This window comes from Natrix helvetica, assembly GCF_964273705.1.
Source record: "Natrix helvetica genome assembly, chromosome: 1".
Lineage (NCBI taxonomy): Eukaryota > Metazoa > Chordata > Lepidosauria > Squamata > Natricidae > Natrix > Natrix helvetica.
Window position 1 is genome coordinate 254,571,003 of NC_138548.1, and position 18,901 is coordinate 254,589,903.

At 39.2% G+C, this 18,901-nt stretch overlaps 1 long non-coding RNA gene across 1 annotated transcript in view; it reads left to right on the plus strand.

Moving 5' to 3' along the window:
* Positions 1–490: 490 nt before the first annotated feature.
* Positions 491–18,901, plus strand: part of LOC309398829 — a 47,921-nt gene continuing 29,510 nt past the window's right edge. Inside the window, exon 1 of the long non-coding RNA XR_014176452.1 lies at positions 491–563. This is a non-coding gene — a long non-coding RNA (uncharacterized lncRNA). The remainder of the gene's footprint in view (positions 564–18,901) is intronic.

Genomic DNA, 18,901 nt, shown 5'->3' on the forward strand with positions numbered 1-18,901 from the left:
GGCGGCGTGGCTGCTGAACGGCAGGCTGCGCTGGCAGGCTGGAAGTCTGGCTGAGGACATCCAGCCGCTGAGGCAGAGGCAGGGCAGCTCGGCAGACCTGGGCCAGATGCCCCTTCCTATGGCAACAGCGGCAAACCGAGGCCTTGAAGGGGCAAACAGCCCAGCCGTGGTTCCCACCACAGCCGAGGCAGGCGGCAGAGGCTTGGCGGGGACGCTGCGGCGGCCGGCTCCTCAGAGCAGATCCCAGGCGGACCACCAGGTCCTCGTCCTCAGAGTCCTCCAGGGGGACCAGGTCATCTATTAGGCAGGTGCCTCCTCATGTGAAGAACTCATGCTTTATGTTTCTGAACTGTCGTTTATTTAGCAAAGGATTTTTGAATGTTTGAAGACTCCAATTTTATCTACAGCTTTAACCATCCTAGAAAGTTGTCGATGTTTTTCAAACCCAGAACGAAACTTCCTTGTTTTCTACCATTTGTCCCTTTTCCATGAAGACAAGAAAGTGCTGACATTTCAAGGAGCTAATACCTGTGTCTAAGACACCAGTCTCATCTAATGAAAGTGTGAGTATTTGCTCAATAGTAGTAATTGTGAGAGGGATCTTGGAGTCCTAGTGGACAACCCCTTAAATATGAGCCAGCAATGTGCAGCAGTTGCCAAAAAAGCCAATATAGTTCTAGGCTGCATAAACAGAGGGATAGAATCAAGATCACGTGAAGTGTTAATACCACTTTATAATGCCTTGGTAAGGTCACACTTGGAACACTGCATGGGTGGAAACTAATCAAGGAGAGAAGCAACCTAGAACTAAGGAGAAATTTCCTGACAGTTAGAACAATTGATCAATGCAACAACTTGCCTCCAGAAGTTGTGAATGCCCCAACACTGGGCATTTTAAAGAAGAGATTGGATAACCATTTGTCTGAAGTGGTTTATGGTTTCTGCCTAAGCAGGGAGTTGGACTAGAAGACTTCCAAGGTCCCTTTCAGTTCTGTTATTCTATTCTATTCTATTCTATTCTATTCTATTCTATTCTATTCTATACAACTGACAGGATTATATTTCTCTATATTTCCTTCAGAAGGTATATGCAGGTAGTTCTCAACTTATGACCACAACTGAGACCAGAATTTCCCTAGATAAGCAAGGCAGTTGTTAAGTGAGTTGCACCCAATTTTACAATTATTTTTGCCATGGCTTTATTAACTGAATCAGTCTAGTTGTTAAGTAAATCATGGATAAAATGAATCTGGCTTCCCCATAGATTTTGCCTATCAGTTGAGAAGATCACAAATGGTAATCACATGACCAAAAGATATAGCAACTGTCATATATACATATTGTTTGCCAAGCTCTTCAACTTTGCTCAGGTGATGCTGAGACGATTATAAGTGTGAGAATCAGTTGTAAGTCGCTTTTTTTACAGTGCCGTTATTATGTCAAGCATGGAAAATCAGAAAGTCCAGGCAGTTCAAATGAATATAAAGGTTTGTTGTAAACTTATGCTTTCTGCAAGAATCTGAATTACTAACAGTTAAAGAAAATTGGTGGTAGATAAGCGAAACTAGAATTTAAGGTGGGCTGGATTTAGATCTCTTGTGGGCACAAAGGAACATGAGACTTATTGGGTTTGGCCTCAGCCTGGTCACCTACATATAACTTCAGACAGTCACTAATTGAATGGCTGTAAACCAAGAGCTACTTTTAATGCTGATGCTATATTAATGTAAAAGACATTGTTACTAAGGTAGATCTGATTGTGTTTCATCGCCTTGCAAGCCAAAATAAGTGAAAAGAGAGGGAATTCCAAACAGGGACTAGCTATGCCGGTATCTACTAAACTATGGGCAGTGTTCAAAGGAATTACACCTTTGTGGTAACCTGGCTGTGTCCATCATGTTTCCAATTGGATTTACAGTCTGCTATTTGTTCATATGTATTACTTCAGGGACATCTTGATCCTCTGGCAATATATTAGGGATTGCAGCTGAAAGCATATGGAGCTAGAGATGATTACTGATAGAACCTGGGGGAAAATGGCTAATTTATATTTTGCCTTTGTCTTTCCTTTTTCTCTCTGCTTTCCCCTCTCTCAGGGTGTTTCCATCTGCTTGCAAGCCCTCTCTTCACACTTTAATGTTTACCATTCCAGCGATTCCACTATGAAGGACTATCAGTATTGCACAATATATATCTCAATTGTACTTATTTTTGATAATTGGCGGCAGTCCTGATATTTATGTTTTGCACATTTACTTTGCAAATTTTACACTTTACCTAATCTTGGAAGGATGATATTTAACAGCCAGTTTTAGCTAAGGTGCTAAACATTTTTTTTTAATTTAATGTTCCTGTTTCAAAAAATACAAATAGTATCAAATCATTGCTGTAATAACAACAGCTAAAAGGAAGTAACTTAATTATTTCTTCCCAAAGCTTCATGGGAGGGATTTTTCCTCAGAAATGAAGAAATAGTTAAATACTCTGTACCAGAGGTGGGTTGCTCCCGGTTCAGCTTAGATCAGGCAAACCGGTAGTGGCCCCACTGAGAGGCTCCGCCCACCTGTCTGGATGCAGAAGCATTGCACACATGAGCACAGGATTTTCAAACCACCTCTGCTCTATACACACACACACACACACACACACACACGAACACACGTGTGTGTGTGTGTATGTGTGTGTGTGTGTGTGGTCTAGAGATTAGCATGCATATTAGTTATTTATATTTTAGCTGAAGAATAGCTCATATTCTGCATATTATTTCCACTGCGGAGGGATCGCCATTTGTCCAGTACTGTATGTAACCATCAAACTACTTCCTTGAGTAGTAAACAACATTATGCTGAGCAGACAAAAAAAGGCTGAAGAAATAATAAATGGAAGTAATTAAAACATGGGATATAAATGGCTAAACTAGTTTATAGCAATACAATTCACTAGACATCTCCATAGCATTTAATGTTTATCCCTGTGGTCTCTCCTGGTTTCAATCACATCCCTCCACTGCTTCATGCTTAACTTCTTTAAACATCTATCTCTATCTTTTTTAGGGTCTCGTCACTCCATTCAATCAGACTTTTGGGGGCTTTTTCCTCTTGAGCATTTATCATTCTTTTATATTTTGCAGTTCAGCATTCAGTCTTCCTCTCTAAATGACCAACCAACCTAAACAAATTTCTTGTGTACTAGGCACTTACGTCTATATTCAATGCAATTTATCCATTCAAACTTGGATTTAAAGCTATTTGCATTGTTCTATCACACATATTTCTGAAGTATCTTTTGCTTCCTATGTCAAATATTTATTTCTTGAAATAGATTACTTTCTACTCACTGGTCTTCTTCTAGCATTGGTAGGCCTTAATAATTTTACACACATTTTCTCATTTTTAGTAAATATTCTACAGAGTTTGGTGTACGGAGTTATCTATGCACTAGGTTTCCCCCACCCCCCCACTGTTATATATAACTTGCAATTATTTTCTCCCTTTTGCCTATCAAGCCTGCCTACTTTCATCTTTCATGCATTTAATTTCATATCCATTCTCTTTGCTGCATTATCTAAACTACTTAACATTCACTACACATCATTCAGGTTTCCAGCCAACAACCTGACATTAGCTCCTTACATACTCAGGACCCTAGCAACATATTTCTAACATCATCACAAACATTATTATACATTTATTTATAAATGTCTTAAACAAGTAAATGGGAATTACATAGTCTTATCTTACTGTTTGCTCAGTGTTGAATATTCAGACACAAAGATCAGGGTAAGCCTAATCTCATATTGCAATTGGCCCAAATGTCTGGGCCAATCTTCTATTTAAATATTTAATATGACCATAAAAGACATTAGAACTCCTAAAGTAGTCTAGCTTCAAATTCTTCCTCTCCACTATCAGAAGATCATTAATAATATTATTTGCCATGTTGTTATAATACTGCTTCACTTTGCTTCCAAGAAATTTTATAAGCTCTGGTTACCTTATGCTGATATATCAAGAGAGAGACTGCAAGGAACTGGAACAGGAATTCCAAGGGAACAATTCATGACCAGTTACTGATTGTAACATCCCTCCATTTCAGATTTACTGTACTGAGATAAAAACTGGAACAAATGTATAAGTTACACAGTGAGTTGGGTCAAATATAACTAGGGTGAAGTCCAGGGCACCCACGGTGGCTATGGACTGCCAAGTTGCCTCTGAATTTCCACCCAAAACTGAACTCCCCCAAGACTGGAAAATATCACTGCCAAGTCAGCCATAGTTTGAAGTTGCTCTGATAAATAGGTTGCTCTGCAGCAGAGAAGCCAGGACACCAGCATCAATTCCCTCTTATCCTTGCAGCTCAATTTCACAAACAAGGTCTCACAACTTGCTATATGCAGTGCTCCTAGAATCCATCAGAGTTGTTGTTGTTGTTGTTTCCCTGCCTTAGAATCATGACTGATGCCAAACATAGAACTCCATCTTGGCACATCTCTAAAACAAGACCTCATTCATTTGGACAGATTTTGTCAAGTCACACAATATTGGCCCTCTGGTTTGCAATTCAGTTGTGGAGGTTGTGAGAGTTTTAGTTCAGCCTGAGTAAGAAAGATATTACATAGTAAAGACAAGTGGTGGTTTTCAAAATTTGTAATACCAGTTCTGTGGGCATGGCTTGGCAGGCATGACTTGGTGGGCAAGGCTTGGTAGGCATGGCAGGGGAAGGATACTGTAAAAACTCCATTCCCTCCCCACTCCAGGGGAAGGATACTGCAAAATCCCCATTCCCTCCAGATCAGCTGGGACTCGGGAGGCAGAGAATAGATGTGGGGCGGGGCCAGTCAGAGGTGGTATTTACTGGTTCTCCAAACTGGTCAGAACCTGCTGAATACCACCTCTGGTAAAGACACTACATAAGGAGACTAAAGAAAGCTAGGCTACTTCAAGCCCCTTGCTCCACCTTTCTTTAGTTCTTCTGGTGCTGTCTTTAAATGGGACATTAGCTGGACTGTCCTTGAGCATGCTGTTAAATAGAGGTTTCTGGTGTAGCAAAGAAATAAATCTTGTGTAATGGACAGATTGCCCATTTAACATCACAGTACACTGTTTCTCAATCTGTCAAATTTCTATGTAATTGAAGTTAATTGCATGGATACACTGTTGTCAGGTGGTTGTTTAAACTGTAGATCAAGATCTCATGAATGCTTTAATGTTTTCTGCCAACCTCAGTAAGAGAAAAACTTTATCTGAAGTCTTCGCAGCTCTAGCTTTGGTGGAGCGTTCCATATCTCCTCCCATTATCGATCATCCCTGAGAATCTTTTATTTTCTACAAGATCTGGACTTTAATTAGTTCCATCAATTTCTGGTGGAAGGCTCTCTTCTTTTTATTGCTGTTATTCAGTTGTTTTTTTTAGTCTACAGCACATGGAGGGTGTACCTGGCCTCCAAACAAAGGCATGATAATTGGACTAATAGTTGTTACCATTTGAATGACAATGAGTATTGCATTGAAAAACCCTTCAGTAGTGTGAACACCCGGCATAAACCAGAGAATAAAATCACAAAAATTACACTCGGTATTCCGAGTGTTGACAGTGTCTCCAGGGGACAAGTGGGATAATGAATGGTCAAAGAGGTTTTTTTTTCTGAAAGTGCTAGTAGCACTGTATTATTACAGAGTAGAAATAAATGTCTTTTTATAGGCAAGCTTCAACAGTCAGTTTCAAAGAGTTTATTTCATTCTTTTTTTTTCCCAGTACAGTGCAGACTCAAAAAAATAAAAAAAAACACCTGTCATCTCATACCAATTCATTCCACGAGAAAGGGAAAAATGGAGTCTGTTTTGCTGTGCGGAAACTTTCTGCAGATTTGAAGAAATCAATAAGTAAAGGGAAATATAATGTTCCTCTATAGAGCTTTTTAAAGAAAACCTTTTTATAATAATATCAGATAAGATAAGAATATCTGCAGAATATGCAGATTTTATTTACAGGTGCATTTTGTTTTAGAGGAGATATGTGTAGAATAAGATCTTTGATCTTCTTTAGAAGTAATTGCCAATATTTTATTTATATAATTTATTTACATACAAAAAATACTTGATTCTGTGAGACTAGGGGATCTTTATGCCATTAAAAGCCAAAAGAATAAAGGAGAGGAAGAAAGAGGTATACAGCCAGGAAAGTAACTGCAACAAATGAAACTAAATCTTACAGGGACTTACCATTATCCTATCACTATCTTATCCTATCTCCACTCATCCTGAGAGAATGACCAGATTTTCATTGTCTTCTGAAACATAATCAGGTTGGGAACTATATGGATTCTGGAAGGATATGGAAGGTCATGCAGACCGCATGACAAAGGAAGAACATTGATGATATAATGTTGCATCATTAAAGGTCTCTATGATGTCCATAGTACAAAGTGATCACTATAGACAAAATAATTATTCATTCATAATGAAACAGGACAGGTATAATGTGAGAAATGTTGGCTTATTATGATGTATTATAATTCATGCTGTGGCATAATTTTGTTGAAAGTGAAGTTTAATATATGTATTCATGATGATGTTAATAAGCACTAGTGATTGTATGTGGGGGAGGTTTGCAGGTAATATAAATATCAGTAACATTATTTTTAAAAAATCATCATAAACATCTATTGCATTTTAAATCTAATCTTAGATTTAGGCATGTTTGCTTAAACGTACGTTCCACTGAGTGGATGGACTTATTTATAAATAAATGTATACAGGGTTGCTTCTTAATTCCTTCACAAACAGTGGTTATCTATCTCGGGCTTTCTCTTAATATAATAATGTCAAGGTTGCATTACGAAACTATGTTACAACTTCACAGAAAATTACCCTTTTCCTCTTTAATGACATGTGATGGCCTTCGATTCCTAAAAGCTCAGGAGGAATTCAAGGCTGATTGTGTGTATATATCCATGCCTTTGAGTTACATCCCCATTGAGCTTCCTGACCCCTAAATGGAAGTCATTGACCTTTAAAAGGTTCCATATACTTCTAATGCTGGTGGTGATTTTCAAGGTTTTTTTTTTTTTTTTTTTACTCTTTGGTGCTGAAGCACAGACCCTTTTCATTCCTTCAAATGACAATCAATGCCACAAAGTATGCTATACTGAAGCGTCAATTATTATAGAATTTCATACATTCATGGGACCAGGACCTAACAGTTTGGCTCGTGTCTCTCTTTATAAGTTACAGGCGTCAGTGAAGTCAGCTTCAATGGCTTCAAATGAATTGATGACATTGAGGTTGCTCAATGAAAGGTGGGCAGGAGAGCTCCAGAAGAAGAAGAAAAGAAAAGAAGAGGAAGAGGAGAAGAAAGCAGCAGCTGCTGCTGCTTCCTATGTGTGGGGGGAGGGGGGGTTGAGGTGAGAAAGAATGGAGAACAAATGTACATCTTTATATAGGGGCAACATGTTGAGAGCCTTAAAGAAAAGAACAAAGAGTTTATGTTGAATGCAGGTGGAGAAGAATCTGAAGAGACTGTTGATGAGTGATGTAGATACACAAGAAGACAAATGGGGTTATTTTAGCCACAGTGGCATGGAGATAAATAAGGATCAGATAAGGGTCTAAAGAAGGAGCATGGAAATAATGTATGACTGTCTAAATAAGAAATCATTTCTGGGATTAGAGGAACTATTTTGGATATTTTCTTTTTTCTGCTTACTTGACTAGAAAAAAAAGCTTCCTGCTTGGTCATTGAAAGAGACTGCAGAAAATTACAGAATATCAAATTATATATATTTTTAAATGTTATCTTCAAAACAGTTACAGATTTAGAACCCTTACTGATGCTGCAAATCTATTAAGATGCAGACTAGAAATGGGTTCCTCCTGGTACGGTATGCTACAAGAAATAGTGAAAATCTGGCATACCGGACCGAACTAGTGGCGATGGCGGTCTGGCCATGCCCCCGTACCGGTGAAAGAAAGAATATCCTGCCACTGAGACTGCGAACGGCCATGCCTGCTCATGTGTGCCTCCCGCAAGCTGGCAAAGTCTGTGAGCCTGGAAACAGGTGCGGCAACTCGCGCATGCCGCCCCCCAGTTGCTAGAACTTTGTGCAGCCAAGCTGTCAAAATCAATTAAAAAATGGCTGTGCCTGCTCGCACACCATCAGAGGTAAATCCGGTGAAATTGGATTGAAGAACCTCACTCACTGGCTGCAACACCAGGAAAGGCCGTGCCTGCTCACACGTGCCTCCTATGGGATGCCCAACACCTCCAGAAACCCACCAAGTCATCTGCTGAGAGGCAGTGAAATCAGGCTTCGGCAAAAGAAACTGTTTGAAATTAGCCACTCTGCTAAAAAGGTGGGAACCATGGCCAGGAGATAACAGGACTACTAACCATATTCGGTTAACCACCAGAGTGGGAAGAGGCTGACTTGGGGGCTCTGTGAATTGGTTTGTAGGACACGGATGGCCGTGATCATAGGATTTGCCAGGCATCAGTTTTAGTTCATAGAATATACCCGAGGCTTCTGGGGGCCAAGCCTTCTCTGCTCGCAACATCTTCACCCTGAAAGCATCGCTGGCAGCTGCTTCCCACAGCTCAGGAGGTCTGCTCCACTGCTGCTGCTTGGCCTGAAAATGCTTTCCTCCACAATCCTCATGTTTCAGGCTGAGCAGCGTCAGCGGGAAGAGTGCGAGAGTGGAGCTGCTCTTTTTTCCATGGGGCAGAAGGAGGCGAAGCAGCCTCAGGTGCCATTTGGGGACAGCTCCTCAGAGGCGTCACTTCTTGGCCCGTAACAAAGTGGCGGCGAGGAAGGAGTCTCTGGTGGCTGCAGCAGCAGCAGAAGTGGTGGTGGCGGCAGAAACATAATCCCGGGCAGTCAGTTCTGGCTCTCCCTTCCCCGAGCATGTCCCGATGCTGCTGGTGCTGCTTTTGGTGAATCCGGCTTGGTGGCAATGGCAAGAAGCGACTGCTAGCGATGCTCTCAGTGATGGCAAGAACCCTGTTGCTGAACCAAGAAGCAATGCCTCTGAGGGGCTGTCCCTGGATGGCACCTGAGGCTGCTTTGCCTCCTTCTGCCCCACGGAAAAAAGAACAACTCCACTCTCCACTCACTTTCCTCAGCCTACAGGATATTCAGAGGTGGGGAAAAGTGCCCCTCCGCTGCCCCTCCAGGAGGACCACCGCATAACCTCCACGGGTGGGAGGTTGAAGGGGCAACTGCAGATGTGGCTGGTGTGCTTTGTTAGGGCTTTTGGGGGGGTTGTAAAGAGTTAGGGTCTTGTAACTTGACAGCTTTAAGACTTGTACACTTCAAATGCCAGAGTTCCTGAGCCAATATTTTGGTTGCTAAGCAAGAGTGTTGTTAAGTGAGTTTCACCACATTTTACAAGTTGACCACCCCCACCTGGTCACATGACTGCCAAGCCACGGCCACAAAATAGGCCATAGCCACAGAATAGATAGTAAAAAAAATTTGAAACCCATCCCTGATGCAGACCAATACAGACAAAAATATCCATCTCCCCACAATCAATAATTCTAAATAAGAGTTCAGTGAATTTAAGGCTGGACATTTCAGGAGGCTACCATAATATAGCAACAAGAGTTGTTAGTTGGAACACAGGTGCTTCAAACGTGGAGGATAATAATGAGAAAATATTTCCCTATGGATGCTTTTTGATGAGATCTGTGAATTAAAAAGTATATTTGAACATACATTACAAACAGCTATATGATTTGATTTAACAACACTTTATTCTTTTCTCTCCTTTAATCTTCCTCTTGAAATAAAATGTAGCCACTGTTATGACACTGAAATCATCATCTTTGAAAAAAAAATATTTTAAAAATATTTCTTTTCTTGGTGCTTGACGACAAAATAAACTTTTCTCCCAGAGAGCAGTTCGTGAAAGTTAAGGAATAGAAGGAGAATTGAGATAACCCCGTGATCATATGGAAATAAGATTAATGGCCACTGTGTTGGGGACAATGTATAGTTTGGGAAATGAATGGATTGAGAACCTGAAAGGAAAAGAAAATTGTTGACTGTATGTCTGAGGGATATTAATGATATAAAGGTGATCAAAGACTTCTGTGTTTTCAAAGCCTTTGTGCTAAATATGTAGAAATGGATTTTTCTTTCATTTTGGAAAAGCTATAATCATTTTCTAAACACTCTTGATCTCCCATCTAGCTTGGTTGCAGACAAATTGCTTCTATTCGGCCTCCTCCCATCCTCTTGCCACACAGAAAATTTTGTTGATGTAGCTTTGGGGAATTCCTTCCATTTTGCTTGATTGCCAAATAGAACTTCGAGAGATGCTTTAACAGGCTAAAAATATTACTTTGCTAAAAACTGGGTGTTTTTTTTAAAAAAAAGAAGGATATTGGGTTACTTTTTAATTGCCTGCAGACTTCAAGGCACAGTAGATATTGACCTGTTGGCACTAACCTCCCATGCTTATGTGGTGCCTCTGCAGTTGGTGTGATTTCCATAGAAAGTATCTAGAGTGAAATAAAAATAAATAAATCAGCTTAATGCTAAAATGTCTAACTATTTAATTGAGAATGCGATGTTTCTCAAAGTGTTTTCTTATAAAGTACAAAGTAAAACATTCCATTTAGATGGAACGTAGATAAGGAGAGTATGCTAATTTTGCTATGGTATTTGTATGGTTTTTATATGGCTGTGGTATTGGTATGTACTTAGAAGTAATATACAGGTTACTTATGAATGTTAAAGTGATTGAAAGGAACTAAAAGATGGTCCTGAGATTCACCAATATTATACTCTTTGTTGAAGTGTCCAGAATCCCTATTTGCATGTTTTTTACCTCTCCCCTCCCCTCCCCTCCCCGCTCTGCCATCTTCATATTTTTGTACCTACTTTCCTGATCTAAATTTGTGTCAATCTAGGGTAACAGTGTTGATCTGCAAGCCTTATTCAAGCACCTGTGGGATGGATGCCCTTTTTTTAAAAAAAGTAGAAATAAGGATTGGGAGTTTTCAAACATTGTTTAAAGAATTATTTTGCAACAAGGTTAGTGTATGTTGCAATATGGCCTCACTGTGACCGAAACATAAGCCTACTGAAGATATATCCTTTTTTGTAAATGAGTATTTCAAAGATAAGACTGGAAATCCTGCCATTTACTTACTTACTTACTTACTTACTTACTTACTTACTTACTTACTTTACTTTACTTTACTTTACTTTACTTTACTTTACTTTACTTTACTTTACTTTACTTTACTTTACTTTACTTAATTACTTACAGAATAGTATAGCCTCCAAACCTTAATATTCTAACATTGCATTGAAATTATTATCTTCTTTTATTGTGGAGAGGGGCTATCATATAATACTCAATTTCAATTAAAATCTAGTCAGACATTAAGAGGCAACCAACATTTATAGCTCACTCCAGATGGGAATTCCAATCATCCTTACCCCAAAGTCCATGGGAAAAGTTAACATTTTTACTGCCTTTCTGAAGACCAACTGGTTTGGCCAATCTTATCTCAAGACATCGTTCCAGAGAGTAGGTATGAACAGGCACTTCGGCAGTTGTAAATTCATCTTGCCCACAGGGATATTGGAAGAGCATCCCAGGGCACCTGCAATACATGCCACTGATGCCATTTTACCCCTCTGTGAGTGTAAAGAGACACTATTTACTCCAATCCTCTATTTCAGCTTTGGCTGAAGTATAAAAGAAACTGCTCAGTTTTCGATTGGGAATGCCAAAGGCTTGCAAAGCAGAACGTGGGGCCTGATTTTCCATTGGTGGGATTTCTTGCCTGACCCTGGCTCCTAAACTCTCCCTGTAGAGTTATTTTGTTAACCCACTAGGAGTACCCTTAAACTTAGCAGAGGGAGAGCGCATTATCAGGTCTACTTCATATTGGTTGCTCTTTTTTAAAAATAATACCACATTCCATGCATGAATAGCTTAAGAGAAAGAAGGACTAGGGGAGACATGATAGCATTGTTCCAATATCTCAGGGGTTGCCACAAAGAAGAGGGAGTCAAACTATTCTCCAAGGCACCTGAGGATAGAACAAGAAGCAATGGGTGGAAACTAATCAAGGACAGAAGCAATTTAGAACTGAGGAGAAATTTCCTGACAGTGAGAACAATTAATCAGTGGAACAGCTTACCTCCAGAAGTTGTGAATGCCCCAACACTGGAAGTCTTTAAGAAGATGTTGGATAGCCATTTGTCTGAAACGATATAGGGTTTCCTGCCTAGGCAGGGGGTTGGACTAGAAGACCTCCAAGGTCCCTTCCAACTCTACTATTGTATTATTGTATTGAATTCCTAACTTGCCTAACTTCATCGGGTATTTTAAGGCTGGCTACAGTAAAGACAATGTGGATGTAAATTGGAACTGGGGGATGACTGTGGAAGTGCTCTCCACTGTTTTGTTGAAAAATAACATTCTGAAGTTTGATCATAGTTAAATACTCAAATGAAGACACCATACATGTTAAAAATATAAGACCAAACTAGTCATAACTTGGAAATGACACCGATTGATTGAATTAGGAGAAATAGAAAATTACATTTCACATAATCATGATTTACAAGCATGGTTTGTCTGAATGGCACTTTCAGCATCCATAGCTCCAATTTTCCCTTTTAGGCACATCATCACAAGCATTATCTGGAACAGATACACCCAAGAAATTTGGGTAGCTTCCTCTCTCCTGAGGTTCTAAAATTTAGCTTCGCTCCCAGGCCTGGAGTCAATTTAGGCTAACTTTCCATGGCTCTTTTAATCCAGGCTCTTTTGTTTTGTCTATGTTTTAATTGTTTTATCCTCTATTCGATTTTGTAAGCCACCCAGAGTCTGTTGGAGTCAGCAACTATAATGCATTAATGAAATAAATAAATAAATTATAATATTACAAAGCCAGGTTTGATAATTGTAGTGTCTCAAAATAGCTTATAATAAGCTTAGAAAATGATGGCCTATATGAGGCAAAATTTACAGAGGTGACACAGTACATAGAAATGGTTTCAAATTCCTCTTCTATGTTTTTCTCTTTTTTCCTCGTCTTGGTTCTTTATGCTCCTTTTTCATATAAAGGTTTGAATGAAAATGTGCAAATACGTTTGTGTGTGTGTGTGTGTACATACATACATACACTATATATATATATATATATATATATATATATATATATGTGTGTGTGTGTGTGTGTGTGTGTGTGTGTGTGTGTGTGTGTGTGTACGTGTGCGCGCTCTCTTTTCCCCAATATACAATTTTTAAAAAGCAGGTTTTTCCTGTTTTCCAATATATACAAAACTACTTTGCACTTTATGGGGAGTACTAGGGGAGTACTAGGTACTCCCATGTGACACCGTTCCTGCGCGAGCTGCACTGGCTTCCTGTGGTCTATCGGGTGCGTTTCAAGGTTTTGATAACAATCTTTAAAGCGCTCCATGGCTCAGGACCTAGTTACTTGCGGGATCGTATTCTGCCCCATACATCCCTGCGACCAATCCGCTCGCACAGAGAGGGCCTCCTCCAGGTGCCGTCCACTAGACAGTGTCGGGGGGCGGCGCCTAGGAGTAGAGCCTTCTCTGTGGCGGGCCCAGCCCTGTGGAATGACCTCCCTCCGGATATTAGGAATACCTCTGACCTCCGCTCCTTTCGTATTAAGCTTAAGACCCACCTATTCCAAGTAGCTGGCCTGGCTCAACTTTGATCTAACCATATCGCTCCTGACGGGTTTTTAATTGGGTATTTTAATCATATTTAATTATTTAGGGGTTTTTTAATCACTGTATTCTAATTGTTTTTTATTCATCAGCCGACCTCCTCCTTGTGTATGTCTCGGTATATGTCTCTGTTATATGTTTGTTTTGTCCACATATTTATTTCATATGTTTCATTGTACGCCGCCCCGAGTCCTTCGGAAGAGGGTGCGGCTAAGAAATAAATATTTATTTATTTATTTATTTATTTTCCCCGAGTTATGAAATTTTTTGCGAATTACATTAGAAAATTCAGAAAATCTAAGATATCAAAATCTAGTTAGTATATAGGTTCAGGAAACTACAGTTGGGTAAATTAATGTTAAAATAAAAGAATACAAATTTCTCTACCCACACATTTTGATAGCTGCTAATTGATGTGTACAAACTATGGATTTTACCATATGAACATGCGCAGCACACGCGTGCGTCCTTACCTCCTGTGATGCCCCGCGATGCCTCCACGATGCTCCAGCTGCTCGGCAGAGTATCGCGTGCAGGCACTGTATGCTCCATGTGTGTGCGCGGAAGCACCAAAGAGCTCAAATACCGGTAACCCTTTCCGGGGCGTACCAGTCGTAACCCACCACTAGATATAGCACATAGGATTCAGGGAAACTAACTCACATGCATATAAAGTCAGAGTGAGGAAGGGATCAACTTTGACATAAAAATTCCTTTTCACTCATGTCTAATCAACCATTAGCTCCTCATTGCTTTTTCTCCATTAGTGCCCAAAAGTCCCAGTTTTAATGACCAAGACCTGAGAGTCTGCAGAAAAATTAACAAACTGGATTTGAGGAAATTGAGCTTCCCAATCCACAGAAGACCAAGGAATGAAGGATAGGTCTCTCTTTAATTTTCTACACTTAAAAGGGTTGTTGTTGTTTTTAAATATGGAGGGCTTCTAATCCACCACACTGCTTAGAAAGAAAATCCTATACCATTTCAGACAAATGGTTATCCAATTTCTTAAAAAAACTTCAAGTGTTGGAGTATTTACAACTTCTGGAGGCAAGTTGTTCCACTGATTAATTGTTCTAATTGTCAGAAATGTTCTCCTTAGTTTGTTACCCAGTACGATGGAAAACAGTACTGACTGGGAATTGGGGAATTTCAGGTTCTAGCCCATTTGAAGTGCAAAAAAAGGAATACCTGGAAGAATTGAGGCAAACACACTAATCCATTAATCCATTGTTTGTTTTTCATGTTTCTAGATCAGCCATTTCACTCTATCCTTGGCCTACATTAATAATATGTGATGACGTGTTGGACTTGTCTTCTAATATCAGCAGTCCTGAATGAGTTTTGATTTCTCTGCCATGACTTCAGCGATTATCCTGGGTGGGACTGGATGCTCTGTCTTGGTATTCCTTTGAGACAGATGTTTTACAAATGCTTTCTGTCAGTAGGTAATGGAACATGGTGGCAAATCTCTGCTATCTTTATTGGTTTGGTGTAGTAGTTTAAGGTATTGACCTAGAAACCAGGAGACTGAGTTTTAGCCCTGTCAGGCTGGGTGGCTTTGGGCCAGTCCCTCTCTCTCAGCCCAACCCACCTCACAGAGTTGCTGTTGTACGGGGAAATAGGATATGGAAGGAGTTACTTATTCACTGGCTCGAGTTACTTACCGGTATACAAAAGTGGGATGAAAATAATCTAAGAAACAAATCTGAATGCTGATAGATGGATTCATTTGGAGGCTGGTAATCTGAGGCTCATTGTCTGCCTGCATTGTTTGAGTCTCTTTTTTATTACTCCAGAAATAGTGATATTTGCAAGGAGGGTCAAAAAAAGTCAACATGGAAGCCTTCATGATCAAACCCCTGCCCCCTTTTTAATGTATATCATGCATGTTGGAGCTACAACAGGATTTCAGGAGGAGGGAAGCCCCTTTAGTAAGAAGCAGACTTTTTCAAGCAAAAGGCAGTAATATGTTGCTGCTTCTAAAGAATCATTTGTTACCTCTTAAGTATCTCTTCCCCCATCCCAAGACACAATGCCCCTGATGCACAAGGCTGACAAGGGCAAGCCCTGTCTCTGTTTTATGTAATTGATGGGGGACTCATCTAGCTGAATCCTAGGCTTCATTTGGATTACCTCACTGAATCAGTTCCTCCAAAAATGGTTAAATCCCTCCTGGAATGCCTTCTAAAAGCATTTTAAAAATATTTGGTGGCTGAAATACAACTTCTATTTGACCAATGCCATGTCTGTATTGAACTGCTTAGAATAGCTATAAAATTCTGAGGCCATTTTATGCTGAGGCCATTTTAAATTGATTGTTAACCCCCGTACTATATTCTGGGCATTCGACAAGTTCCCACTCAGTTTTTCATGGATCACCAATCTTTACCACTGTCTTTCTTCACTGGGCTATCCCAAGGCTCCACCTGAGAGTTTTGGCCATTAGAGCCAATTGTGTAGTTAAATATATAGTAAAATAAATGAGATTGGAAATGTAGAGGCATTTTTTTCCCCATGAATTGTTTCCTTAGAGGCTTTCCAACCTTTCATATTTGTTCTTCAATGTTTAATCACTTTTTGTCATCAATATTGTCCTTAATATGATATCATTTCCCTGGGTCTGTCAAAAAATATTCTTTGAAGATTTTACAACTCTGAAAATAGGCTAAATATTTTGGCAACAGTAGCTTACTTTTTGCAGATAAATCATTGCTGAGTTTGAAGTGCCCTCTAGTGGTCAATAATGACAAAAGAAAGGCAAAGGAGCAGAACAGACCATGATCGAATTCTTCTGAAGGACATAACATGATGTCTTTTACAAACATTTCCCATCAAATGTAGTTTTTGAAACTTCTGAATCACTGGTTTTGTTTTGGATTGATCTTTTATATTTAAGCAATGAAAGAGAAACTATCAGTATCAGACTTATTAAATGTATTGATGATGAGAATTGCAGCTCTGGCAAATCAACAAATATATTACAAAATTATTTCTATATTCATCATAAGTGCATTAATGTGACTGTGTAAAAATAAATGCACAATAATTAAAGATAGAACATATTTTAGTGCAATTTCAAATCTTTAAATGGAATCATTGAGGTAATAGGAATCTGACTGAGACATTAGGCTAAGTGAAGTCCTATTTGAATTATACTGGTACATTTTTGGTTCCTGTCCATTTGCCATCATTGTCCATATTTTATTCTTCTTTTATATTCATTGTTGCATTTCCCCCCTTGTTTTAATGTTTTTATTCATGAAATACCTGGAGTAATTGGGAGTCAGGCAGCATACACGTTTGAATTAATAAAATATTTATAGTACTTTCTAGTTTGTCCCATTAATTTTATTTAGACTTACATGCAATTTACTTTTTCTGTGGTTAAAAAAAATATAGCATAAAGGGCTAATGGAAAAATAATATTCCACCTATAGGCAGCATTTATAAATATATCTCAGTATTATTGGTGCTTCAGATCTTGATTCAGCACTTAGGAATCCTGAATTCAGATAGTTCTCATTTTCTCTTCGTTATAGTACTAATTTACTTAGACAGTGGCTTATTACTAAAAGCAAATGAAACTGAATTAGAGGATTGTGAACAGATGATAAGACAATGTAATCACTATATGTTTCAGTTTTTGTTGGGTAATTTAGTAATTGATATAGCCTTTCTTGGACACTGTTAGATCAGGGCAATGAGAGGACAGACTCCAGTTGAAGGCAACAACAGCTCTTTATTTACAGACAAGTATGTACAATCCAGCAACTGTGAGGTCTGACAGCTCTCCTTTTATAGGGAGCTGTCAGACCTCTCAACCAATCAGATTCAACCTAGGCTCCCGCCTAAATGGAGGACTGGAGTGGAAACCACAGTAGCTTGTGTGGATATCTAACAGACACCAAATTTTAGACCGATCTTTGACCCTGCACATGACTACATTGTCGTGTCTATATTTTTGTCATTCAAAATCTGATTCTTTGCTTTGATGTTGAGGTAGAAGTGTTGCCAAGGTTAGTTTTTGACTTATTCATTGGCTTTGACCCATAGATGAGCCTTTGGCAATCTCTGATCTATGAATTAGTAGTTATTTGCATTTTGTGAAGGCCAAGGTTGTATGTATTTTTGTCTTTCAAAACCTGATGCTTTGCTTTGATGTTGAGGCCGAAGTGGTTGCCAAGGGAAGTTTTTGGCTTGTCCATTGGCTTTTACCCATAGAATTAGTAGTTATTTACAAGGTTTTCTCAACCATTTTGTGAAGGCCAAGGTATTCCCCTTTTATATCCCAATCTCATTCAATACCATGGAAAGAAAGAAAAAGATTTATTGGAGGGCAGCAAAAGACAGGACATCTTCCTGAACATCCATCTCTTCCAATAATCATATTTTAATTGAGTTATAAAATAAGATACAAAATATGAAAGTAAATAGGAAAGTAGTGAGGGTTGGAAGAAAAGTGAGGAAGGGTTGGGAGAAAGAAAAAGAATGTTGACTTCCAACTCTCTCTGTTACAGTAAAATAAAGCATTAACACCAAAAGACAATGTCGATCTCTTGATAGTCTCTGCCCACAATATAAGTGGCAGGTAAAAATCAGGGTTTTGGCCAGATGTAGTTGCTCACCTCTACAACAAGACTGTACATCTCTTCGTTCATTTTGTACAGTGAAGGGAAAAGGCAATTCATTACTTTTTGTCAAGGGAGCAGTTTGTTATTATGTGTGTGTGTGCTGACGCGCATGTGTAAAAATGCATGTATAAATGAAAGTAGAAAAATAGGAACCAACTTTGGTGGGGAGGTAACAGTGTTCCATGCACATTTGGCGTTTAGTCATGTCGGTCACATGACCACAGAGAGGTCTTCGGACAGCACTGGCTCTTCGGCTTTGAAACGGAGATGACAACCACCCCCTAGAGTCAGGAATGACTAGCACACATGTATATTTTCAGGTATTAAGAGAAGATAATATGGAATACAGATTATATCGAGCATCATATTATATTATATTGTGTAATTACTAAATAATTACTGTGTTATGCAACTGGACAATTCAGTATAAACTTTCTCTACATGGAGTCCTTCAGAGATGTTGGGCACATTCTCTGTTTTGTTATACTGTCTTAATTTTGCTATGAATCATAGTATTGGCTACTCAGTGTCAATACCTTGT